Source organism: Orcinus orca, chromosome 4 (assembly GCF_937001465.1).
Source record: "Orcinus orca chromosome 4, mOrcOrc1.1, whole genome shotgun sequence".
Lineage (NCBI taxonomy): Eukaryota > Metazoa > Chordata > Mammalia > Artiodactyla > Delphinidae > Orcinus > Orcinus orca.
This window is the reverse complement of record NC_064562.1, coordinates 135,114,066-135,126,125: the sequence shown is the minus strand read 5'-3', so window position 1 is coordinate 135,126,125 and position 12,060 is coordinate 135,114,066. Positions and strand designations below refer to the sequence as shown.

Below are 12,060 nucleotides of genomic sequence, written 5' to 3'. Positions count from 1 at the left end.
GAAGGGTCTGTTTCGTTCACTTTTCTATCCTTAGCACCTAAGCCTGAGACATGGCAGGTACGTAGTAAATGCTATATAAATGAAGAAGAGCAAGAATAGGATGGAGGTGGAAGCATATTTACTGGCAGCCCTTGTGCTGCCTGGGAAAAGTAATCTTCAGTTACCTTTGCATTCCCACTGTGCTCCAGGCACGGTTCAAAGCAACTCCATGCCTTGAATTTCCCAACTACGTGAAGTAGATGAGGATTTTGATGCTTAGATAAATAAGGTAACTTGCCAAAAGTCAGACATCTATTAATCTGAGGCTTTCTCCTGTTTGGTAGTGTGAGTGTTCACTATGTCTAACAAGATAGATTATTAACCATATTTTGCGTAAAAGTACCACCAACATGATTATGATAGACTTAATAAACAAATATATTCTTTAAATTAGAAAATGTCATTTTATTTTCAATAGCCATATGTCCTTGTTATGAGGCAACTGTTAAGAGTATTTTCCAGAACCTTTGCCAATATTGTATAAATTAAGTAAAATTTCAATGAAACTACCCTCCTTCAAAATAGTTTCAAATCCTTCTCAAGGACAGATGGTGTTTTCATCATAAACAATAATATGGAGGATACCAAAGGCAGTTGAGGTGAGGCAAAGCACCAAGCACCATTCAGCCAGGCTATTGCTTTAGGATGCATAAAGAAATTTGTTCAGAATTGGGAAATTTTACAGGATTCAAAAAACCCCACAACATATTTAGCCATCCAAAATGTATTTCACAAGCTTCTCAGTGCATTCTATTTTTCTACAAGAGATTAGTCAATATTTTGGTAATCAGGTTTTGAGAAGGCAGTTTGACACTCTGCTTTTCACAGAGAATGGGATTGGTGTATATTTTCATGAAGTGGTTTTAAATGGCAATACTTTCAACTTTACCCTGAAGGAACTACAAGCTGGTTGATTAACTTTGTGTGAAAATAAATCCATAGCAATAAGCACTGGAAAGAATTATATAAAGACTTAAGCCTGTGAACGTGTTAGAGTGGTGGGATATTTTCCCCCTCATTTGACAGGTGCTGTGTGTGTGCCATAGATAAAAGTCAGGGACAAGTACAAGGTCTGAGTAACAGCTTCTGCCTGGGCAGCCTCCAGTATCTAGCTCACATCCACCTGAACTCTTTTTTTTTTCTAAAGTTTCTTTATTTTTTTATTATTATTTTTTTAGCATCTTTATTGGAGTATAATTGCTTTACAATGGTGTATTAGTTTCTGCTTTATAACAAAGTGAATCAGTTATACATATACATATATCCCCCGATCTCTTCCCTCTTGCATCTCCTTCCCTCCCACCCTCCCTATCCCACCCCTCTAGGTGGTCACAAAGCACTGAGCTGATCTCCCTGTGCTATGCAGCTGCTTCCCACTAGCTAGCTATTTTACGTTTGGTAGTGTATATATGTCCATGCCATTCTCTCACTTTGTCCCAGCTTACCCTTGCCCCTCCCCATGTCCTCAAGTGCATTCTCTAGGAGGTCTGTGTCTTTATTTCCATCTTGCCCCTAAGTTCTTCGTGACCATTTTTTGTTTTTTTTTTAGATTCCATATATATGTGTTAGCATACGGTATTTGTTTTTCTCTTCTGACTTACTTCACTCTGTACAACAGAGTCATGTAGCAAAATGTTCATTGCAGCCCTATGTACAATAGCCAGGACATGGAAGCACCTGAACTCTTAAAAAGCAGTCCTGTGGACCGAAAGTAGGTGGCTCCACGCTGTGACCACTCCCCTCAGGCTATGATGTCTATTTTGGCTCAAGACTCTGTGACACCAATTAACAAGATTCATTCTGTCCCAAAGTACAAAGCAAACTTTGCTCATTTGATTAGCCCAAACTCTGTAAAAGCCCTATGCTCAGTAACTCATAGTTGTGTCGGGTACTTAAGAGCTTTCAGCAGAGCCCAGGAATAGAAGCAGGGCTGCTGCGGGTTGAGTTCTCCCCCACTCCTTCCTGTGGGCGTCACACTGCTGAGGAAAAAATAGGGGAACAGCTGGAGGGAGGCAGGGCCCTTGGCAGCAGAGCATGGTGTCAGAACCCGATCTGGTGAAGCAGAGTGCCGTCGGTAGTTACATCAAGAGTGCCAGGTCCTTTCGAGCTGCCAGAAGAGGACGACTGTGGGTGGGTGGTTAGAACAAAGAGGCAGAGGAAGGAACACAAGCCAGTTTCCAAGGAGGGGTGGGAACTAAGCAATGGAGAAGATGCCCTCAGAGATGTGGCATGTTAGTGGCTATTTTATGTGTGTCTGGGGAGGTGAGGGGTCACAATCTGTGTTAAGTGAGTTACATATATAAGGTAAGGTTGTTGTGTGTGAGGACCTGATACTCAGTGATGAACTTCCAATGAAGCCAAGATGGGTTTTGTTCATGGACTCACTCTGACTCCACACAAGAAGTTTAAAGACATGTACAGGGCTCCTAGCATGTCTATGACAGCGCAGTCTTGGCACAAGAAGTAACCCATTAGAACTGCAAGGCTCTTTTGTGATTTCTGGCCCAGAAGAGGGCTTCTTGCGTTACAAGGAGACACAATGTTAGAACCCCAGGAATCCACCAGGCTTGCCAAAGCAGACTAAGGAGTCCAATTTACCAGATATAACCCCTTGAAAATAACATGTCTAAATATGAGTGAGTGGCCTCCTGGTAGGAGGAATGAAATATTAGTATTTGGTCTATTGATTTCTTATCTGTGGTGCACTTAATACAGATCTTGACCTTCCACGTAGAACTGCCTCCTGTCTCTGCAGACATCTTCCCCATGGCTCATTTCCCACCACTCCTTGGTGCATGTTTGATCCTTCTGCCTTTTTGTTCATCCCACCCACCTGCAGACCTTCCTTCTTGGCAGCCTAATAACAAGCAATGGGTCCAAAAGAAATCAACTAGAAAACCTTGAAATAAATGTTGATCACCATTTTATCTTACTAATCCCACCTCAGTCTGCTTGTTTATATCACTTTGATACATACAATATTAAATTATAAAGCTCTTTTCCATATTCTGCCCTGTGATTGTTTTCTACTTTTTTTAATCTCTGAATTTAGTCTCTTCTTATGCAGAAAATAAAAATTCCTTAAAGGTGGTGGTGAATGTTTTATGATTTGGTATCCTATCTAATGCATAAGGGTTGAAGTGTGGATGATACAGATATATAGTGTTAATACCAAGTGTTTTTATTTCTTTACTTAGTACCTGAGACAGTACATGTGCAATTAGACCTTTAAAATCCTTTTGTTGATTTATTAGTTGCCTCTTAGGTGTTTTTGATTGTGAATCTCTCTTGGACAAGCTGTTTGACCTCTCTCAACATAGTTTTATTAACATGCTTTCCAGACCTAGATTTTTTTTTTAACATCTTTATTGGAGTATAATTGCTTTACGATGGTGTGTTAGTTTCTGCTGTATAACAAAGTGAATCAGCTATACATATACATACATCCCCATATCTCCCTCCCACCCTCCCTATCCCACCCCTGTAGGTGGTCACAAAGCACCGAGCTGATCTCCCTGTGCTATGCAGCTGCTTCCCACTAGCTATCTATTTTACATTTGGTAGTGTATATATGTCCATGCCACTCTCTCACTTCGTCCCAGCTTACCAGACCTAGATTTTTATGATATAGTAAAGCCAACCCACTCTAAATCACTACTTTATTATGTTTTTTTCCTAAAATTTTCTGGAATATAACAACAAAATATATTTGAGTGAAGAGTATTGACATTATTAAATTTGAAAATAATTCCAAATGACTCTCTGGACTTAAGAGTGTGTTCACCTTTGAAAACAATTCAGGAAACTCTACTTGTCTCTTCACGTTGTTGGAATTAAATTTGTGCACTTTGCAGAAAGTACTTTGTTCTAAATTGAAGAATGTAGTTGGGATCAAATTAGATAATGTATGCAGAAGTGCCCTGTTAATTGGCTTATCGGTATATATCATTAGTATGGTTAATGATGATGGTAGTCATGGAACAGCCAAGAATACATTGAGGTACATTTAGAACTGGAGCCTCACTAGGTGTGGCTGTCACCCATGAGTTAACTAGACGACTGCGGGCTGCCAGTCTAGTGTTTCTCAAACTTTAATGTGCATAGGAATCACCTGGTGATATTGTTAAACTGCTGCTTCTGATTCAAAAGCCTGGAGTCAGGCCTGGGTGTCTTAATTTCTAAAAAGCTCCCAGGTGATGCCAACACTGCTGATCCACAGAAAACACTTCAAGCAGCAAGGTTCTAAGCCTTAATAAAAGTTGCTGATTAGAAAAGAAAAGAATATTTGGCAGGATAAAGCCAAGGACTGTGTTCTCTGGAGTGCAGACCACCTGTAATCCACTATCACAGCAAATTTATGAAAGCAGAGACAGAGAAAGGATCTTATCTTTGTATCCTATTTTGCCTTTGTTTTAAATTATTAATATCTTATTTTCAATTCAGTTGATCTCAAGAAACATTTACTGAGCAACTCTTAGGATAGTTGGGCTCAAATTACAGAACCTTTTTACCTGGCACCCCTAAACACACATGCACACACGCACACCCCTTGAAGCACCTGAATAATCCCAACTGAGTGTGAGGATGGAGGAGGACGGGGTCGGGATGTAAGAAAATAAGCAGTCTAGGTTTCTTTTTTTTCCCGCACAGGCTCCGGACGCGCAGGCTCAGCGGCCATGGCTCACGGGCCCAGCCGCTCTGCGGCATGTGGGATCTTCCCGGCACGAATCCGCGTCCCCTGCATCGGTAGGCGGACTCTCAACCACTGCGCCACCAGGTAAGCCCTAGGATATTTTTGATTACAGTCCCCCTAAAAGCTTCTTGAAAAACTCTATTCCCCTAAAACATTTTAAATTGATATTAAAATTTTTCATTATAAATTTAAGTAGTAGTGAAGGATGTTGTTTATGGCATGCTGCAAATATCTATATTTTAAAATAAAGCTATCACTCTTCAGTGGAAATAAAAGTACCACAGTGATTTGAACCCATTGCCAGCCATTCAAAACACTAATAAACAAGCTCCTCTCTGTCAGAAATTTCATATTGTCTCTTTTTCTCCAACTTCCATTTCTGTTCCACTTCTCCCATAGATTTTTATCCTAATGTAATAGGCTTTTATGTTGAACATCTTTATTGGCATTCTTGTCATGCTTCTTCACCTCAAATATATATCCTATGAACATATGTGTAAAATAATTTCTTTTGGGTTGACTTATTATAAATACCAGTAATATGCATTTGATTAGAACATCATAAATTATGAATTCTGATAAACAGTTATTATATGACTACTGGTTGGCACTAATACCCCCAAACAATACACAGAGAGGGCATAAGGCAAGGCTTAATGGAAAGTCTTACATCTAAGAGTCAGCAGAGGAGCACACAGGATTTCCCAAGTTCTCCTCCTGCCGTGAGAGGTGGTTAGGCCTAGGAGCTCACTTATGTAAACCTAGCGCATTGAGAAGAGACAGGAAGCATTTGTTTAACTATGTAACAACAGTGGCTTCCTAGAGGTGGGATGACTTTCTTAGAAAAGAGTAGTAGTTGGAGCTTAGTGAGCTCTGATATCAGCAAGAAGCTGCCTCACCATATTTTTGAGCCGGCCCGTTGCTAGGCTGCCTGATGTGGAAGAGAGACAGAGCCGCTGAAGCCTTTCAGCAGACAAGGGGATGTTTCTTGTCACGTAAAAAGTAAAATTTATTGGAAATGTATCTCTTAATGAGATGGATGGGGGAGGATATGTTATGGTGCCTTGATTAAAGGAATTGTTTAAAGGATTATTCATTTGGCAAAGTACAGTATTAAGAGTAAGACTAGGTAAGAGATATGATTTTCTTGCTAAAATGGGAGGAAATTTGGAAAGAAGAGTATGAGAAGAGACCCTTGACATACTGATAAGTGAAAGAAGCCCATCTGAAAAGGCTACATGCTGTATGATTCCAACTATATGACATTCTGGAGAAGGCAAAACTGTGGAGACAGTACAAAGATCAGTGGTTGCCAGGGAATAAGTGGGAGAGAGAGGAATAGACAGGCAGAGCACAGAGGATTTTTAGGGCAGTGAAACTATTCTGTATGATATTATAATGGTGGATACATGTCATTACACTTTGGTCAAAATCCATAGAATGTATACCACCAAGAGTGAACTCTAATGTAAACTATGGACTTTGGGTGATAATATGTCACTGCAGATTCATCAGTTGTAACAAAGGTAGCACTCTGGGACTTCCCTGGTGGCGCAGTGGAGAAGACTCCGCGCTCCCAATGCAGGGGGCCCGGGTTCGATCCCTGGTCAGGGAACTAGATCCCACATGTCGCAACTAAGAGTTCACATGCCACAACTAAGGAGCCTGCCTGCCGCAGCTAAGACCCGGCACAACCAAATAAATAAATAAATATAAAACCAAACAAACAAAAAACAAAGGTAGCACTCTTGTGGAGGATGTTGATAGTGGGGCAGGCTGCACGTGTGTAAAGGTAGAGGGTGTATGGAACAGTACTTTCTCCTCAATTTTTCTGTGTATCGGAACTGCCCTAAAAAATAGTCTATTTTTAAAAAATAGAGGGAGAGAAAGAGAGAGACCCTTGGTGACTGGCATCTTCGTAGGCAAATGATTTTAGGAAAAAGTACGTGGAAGTTGAAGATCTGTACATAAGCATAAAACTAACCATGCTCATGTGCCCTTTAGAAAGTCTTCACGTACCCTCAGGCATAATTGAAACCTAGTTTGAAGATTTGGTCTAAGGTTGTAGGAGAGTGAATAGATACAGAAATGTAGTAGGAAAAATGGGTTATTCATTGAACAAATGGTTTGGGGAAAACAGGGTAGTCATATGGAAAAAAATAAGCATAGAATCACACCTCACCAAAAATTAAATTCTAGATGTATCAAAAATTTAAACATTAGAAAAAAACTATACCTAGAAAAATGGTACAGATGAACCTGTTTGCAGGGCAGAAATAGAGACACAGATGTAGAGAACAAACGTATGGACACCAAGGGGGGAAAGTGGCGGGGGGCTGGTGGTGGTGGGATGAATTGGGAGATTGGGATTGACGTATATACACTAATATGTATAAAATGGATAACTAATAAGAACCTGCTAAATAAAAAAATAAATAAAATAAAATTCAAAAAAGTAAAAAAATAAAAGGCACTGTACAAAAAAAAAAGAAAAAAACTATAAATGTAATAGCAGAAACATGATCTGGAGAGTGGTAGGTGTGATTAGTGAGGTAGGCAATGAATTCTACAGCTGGTTTATGTTATCACAGATTGGCACTATCACTGCGGTGTTAACATCCTGACTTGTGAAATAATAATGAGAATGAGAGTTAACTTTTATTGGGCACTTACCATGTTCAGGCAATGTTCTAAGCTCTTTATATGTATTAATACATTTAATTTTCACCACAACCCAACGTTGAGGATATCGTTTTATACCTCCATTTTACAGATGAGTCAATTAAGTCATAGAGTTGAGGTCACATGCTGGTCAGGGAAGTGAAGACTTCTTAATTCAAGCAGCCTGGCTCTAGAACCCAGGGACTTAATCACCATACTCTACAATGAAGCAACGCTCAATTCTATGTGCTTTTAAAACATGCTAGATATACAGATTAGTATTACATTTTGACAAAGTTGTATCTACAGCAATAAGTTTAAACAGCTTGTGCATGTACTTTCCTTTAGAAAAGCTTTGGAAAAAGAGTGTTTCTCATTCAATAGTTCACCTACAAAACACAGGATTATTTTATCCCTTATATATTCTAGTAACTGGAGAGTGAAATTTTGACATCTTTGCAAGACTTATTTCACAATTTAATTTCATGGTGTTTAGAAAAAAATCACAGTGTGTTGACTAGTTTTAGAAACACACTGCCATCATGCATGAAATGTTTTACAAACATGATCATCAAAAGTTTGATGGGCAAACAATTGTCCTTTAAATTAATACGCTGCTTGTGCTGACATTGAGAGCAAATGTTGTCCCATTATTTCTGTGGCAGAGTAAACCTCACTAGAAAAGCAGGAATACCAACTAGCACACCAAATATACTAGCTTTATAATACTGTCATAAAATGATTATGGTGATGTTAAAGACAATATAAAATAATGGACTGGCAACTGCTTGATAACAAAAACACTCAGTACTCTTTAGTACTAAATAATCTTTAAGATGAGCTCAATTTTTGTTCAAAATTAGATAAAAACTAATAAAGCCTTTTTCTTAGGGTGCTAGGGATTTAGAAAGCTTCTTTGGAGGCCTGTACAATGGAGTTTTACTCACTCTAATCTAAAAGAGAATAAAAAACAGTGCCTGCAATTGCACTAGCATGAAGTCGTGTCCCAGCCTACCTGGGAGGTCTTCTTAACACAGTAGTCTTTCCCTCGCATTCTTTCTTATTTGTAAATGATTTGGGCTTGATCAGAGAGGTTGAAGAGTTACGTGTACCATTTTTCTAGATTCCATATATATATGCGTTAATATACGATATTTGTTTTTCTTTTTCTGACTTACTTCACTCTGTATAACAGACTCTAGGGTCACCCACATCACTACAAGTGACCCAATTTCGTTCCTTTTTATGGCTGAGAAAAGTGGTACTGATGAATCTATTTGTAGGGCAGGAAGAGAGACGCAGATGTAGAGAACAGTCTTGTGGACATGGGGCAGGGGAAGGGGAGGATGGGACGAATTGAGAGAGTAGCATGGACATATATACATTACCATGTGTAGAATAGATAACTAGTGAGAAGCTGCTGTATAGCACAGGGAGCTCAGCTTGGTGTTCTGTGATGACCTAGAGGGGTGGGATGGGGGCGGGTGGGAGGGAGACTCAAGAGGGAGGGGATATGGGGATATATGTATACATACAGCTGATTCACTTTGTTCTACAGCAGAAACTAACACAACATTGTAAAGCAATTATAATTCCAATAAAAAAAAAATTAAAGAGAGAAGATCCAGGAATGGACAATTGCTAATAATCAAATTGCTAGTGATAAAAATTAAACAAATACGATGAATCTTAATTTTGGGCTTTTTTGCATTTTCAATTGAAAATGTAAAAAAACTCTTAATAATATTCTGATGTAAAGAAAATGTGAACAAATACTTAATAAATCTAAATAACCTAAAAAAAAAGAGTTATGTGTAATATTCAGGGGGAAATATCTTCATGGCAACTGATAGGAGAATTCCTGTGGGCAGAAATTTCATTTAAAAGAGAATCTGATGAACCTACAGGTAGAAGCTAGCTCAGGTTGGCGCTCAGGTTTCCTGCCTAACAACGAAAGCAAAGGAGGGAAAATGATGACTTTGGGGAAGAAAGGGTTAAAGGAATGCACAGCTGAAGTTGCCCAAACAGCCAACCAGGCCTTTGGGAGCAACAGAAATGTCCAGTACATATTTGTTAGCTCTGTGGTCTAAATTCTTCCTTCAGTGAGTTCGATGTTGTTCAGTGATGCTCTGTAGCGTGACTTTCTCTTTTGAAGGAATCCATGTTATTCTGAGTCCTGCTTCATGATTTGCACATAGTGAAGAAGTGGTTGCTTTCGGGAGCCACTGATATGTTGGTTACATGTGAAAAACCCTGCTTCCTTAAAGTTAAGAAGAAAAATGTCCTGCGGGTGGTGAGCAGTGGTTCACTAACCCCTTCTGTTAATGTGTCAGAGGCCCCTTCCCAGAGGAAACTGCTTTCCTGAAAGAAGGCGCTTTGGGTTCCAAGCCTACCCCATCATCGTGGCATCTGGGAGCAATTCACCCAGATAATCTCACTCTTCTACCACTCCCTGGTTTTGGCAGTAAAAGTGATAAGTCATTTGAATTTTGCAGCCAGAAGGGACATGGAGATAATTATGTTCAATCCCCTAATTTAGGAAGCAGAAGCATAGAGAAGTGAAAGACATGCCCAATGTTACATGGCTATGCTAGCATGGGATGGTTAGAACCCAGGCCTTCTGTTTCCCACCAGTGTTCTTTCCACAACAACAGAAAAGCTGAAGAAATGTGGAAAAGGAGGAGGAAAAATCATACTGGCAAGTATGACTAAGGCATCAGCCAAACGATGAAACCAATAAATGGCTGTTTTCTTCTTGCAACAGACTTTATTTTTCATCCAACAAAATACACAAGATAGATGAAAATACAAAGAACCAAAAAATATGTTGGTAGCAGGTGCTGAGTTTTGTGTAATGAGTTGTGTATTCGTCTCTCCTCATAGGTGAGAAACAGCTCAACCACCAGCTGGGGTGGGTGGAGAAGTAAAATTCTTGGTGGTGTCTAGTGACAATCAGAGCCCACCAGCTCAGCCATACACCACATGAAGAGATCATGATTAGGAAGGGCACACAGAAGAGCCAGGTGTGCAACAGCTGACGGGAATATGCGTTTTCATCAGATGTCACAAATCTTCGTTTTCATTATCGGGTAACTGCGTCACTTAGCTCAACCAACGGTATCTGCAGCAGAGCAAAAGAAAACCTCATGACGGTATTAATATTCTAGTACCACCAGATTCACACACACCCTGAACATTCTCTTTTTACAGTGTTTCACAGGTCATAGAGAATGATAGGACGATCTCTATATTGCTGAAGTTATAATCCATAACTTCTGAATTCTTGAGAAGGTGCTTTAAATGTTGCTGTCTCCAGGATGCCAATCATCTTGGTGTTTAGGTACTCAGATCCCTTAAGTTAAAAGAAAGCACGTATGAGTGAAGCGATACAGAGGCTTTGCCTGTCCCAAGCCAGCAGCCTCCAGTCTGAAGTAACGATTTCCATGGGGAGGGTTAGAAGATTCCTTGGATTGATTCACAGCTGGTGCAAAAGCCAGAGGGAGGCTTGGTTAAGCAGTCATTTGTTGGCTGGTTTATGGTGATGGTTACAAAAGGAATATCCAGGTATATTTCCTGGTGGGGGCATCAGTCTCTCACCAAGAGTTTCTGTTGTAGATTCCAACCCGTATTTATGACAACGGGCCTGCTAATATGACATATCACAGAGGCAATAATACCAGGCCTATACCTTAACCACTGTGGAATTGGCTTCTCTAAATATAGAAAACCCTGAGGAGAAAGATTTTTCACATATACTAAATGGCAGTGTGACTTGTTGCATTAAAAATATTTAAACTCCTCAGGAAATATTGGGTTGGCTAAAAAGTTCTTCAGGAGGCATATGTATATGCCTTCCTATAACCTATAGTCAAAGTAGATTATTTAAATGTTTTAGATAATATGATATAGCTCTTTTTTTTTACTCAAAATAAAATATATTTATAAGAGTGGTATATACATACAATGGCATATGTATTAGTCAAGGATCTCCAGAGAAACAGAACAAATAGGACTTTGAGCTAGATATAGATAGATACAATTTTTTTGATAGATGGGATAATTTGTTATAATGAATTGGCTCATGTAATTATGGTGGCTGAGAAGTTCCAATGTCCACAGTCAGTGAGCTGGAAACCCAGAAGAGCTGAAGGTGTAGTTCCAGTTTGAAAAGCAGCAGCTCAGGGACAAAGGAGACCCAGTTTCAGTTCAAGGCTGAAGGCAGGGAAAAAAACTGATGTCCCAGCTTGAAGGCATTCCGGCTTCTTACTTGTGGGAGGGTCAGCCTTTTTTCAGTCTTCCAACTGATTGGATTGGTCCCACCCACACGAGGGAGGGCCATCTGCTTTTCTCAGTGTACTGATTCAAATGTGAATCTCATCGGAAACATCTTCACAGATACACCCAGAATAATGTCTGACCAAACGTCTGGACACCCTGTGGTAAAGGTAATACATGAAATTAACCATTACAGAATACTATTCAGGTTTACAAAGAAAGGAAATTCTGACACATGTTGTAGTAGGGATGAACCTTGAGGAAATTATGTAAGTGAAATAAGCCAGTCACAAAAGGACAAATACTGTATGATTCCACTTATATAAGTTACCTAGAGGAGTCAATTTCAGAGAGTCAGAAAGTAGAATGGTGGTTGCCAGGAGCTGTGGGGA

At 39.6% G+C, this 12,060-nt stretch overlaps 1 protein-coding gene across 12 annotated transcripts in view; it reads left to right on the top strand.

The window, feature by feature from the left end:
* LOC101272571 (uncharacterized) overlaps positions 1-12,060 on the top strand; it is a 50,631-nt gene that overhangs the window by 25,921 nt on the left and 12,650 nt on the right. Inside the window, exon 3 of one of the 12 annotated variants that reach the window (XR_007477260.1) lies at positions 4,668-4,816. The exons of 9 other annotated variants lie outside the window; for them this stretch is intronic. The gene's annotated coding sequence lies outside the window, so the exon portion shown is untranslated. Of the gene's footprint in view, positions 1-4,667; positions 4,817-12,060 lie in introns of those variants that run through there. 2 more of the 12 variants (XR_007477259.1, XR_007477262.1) reach the window with 2 other exon arrangements.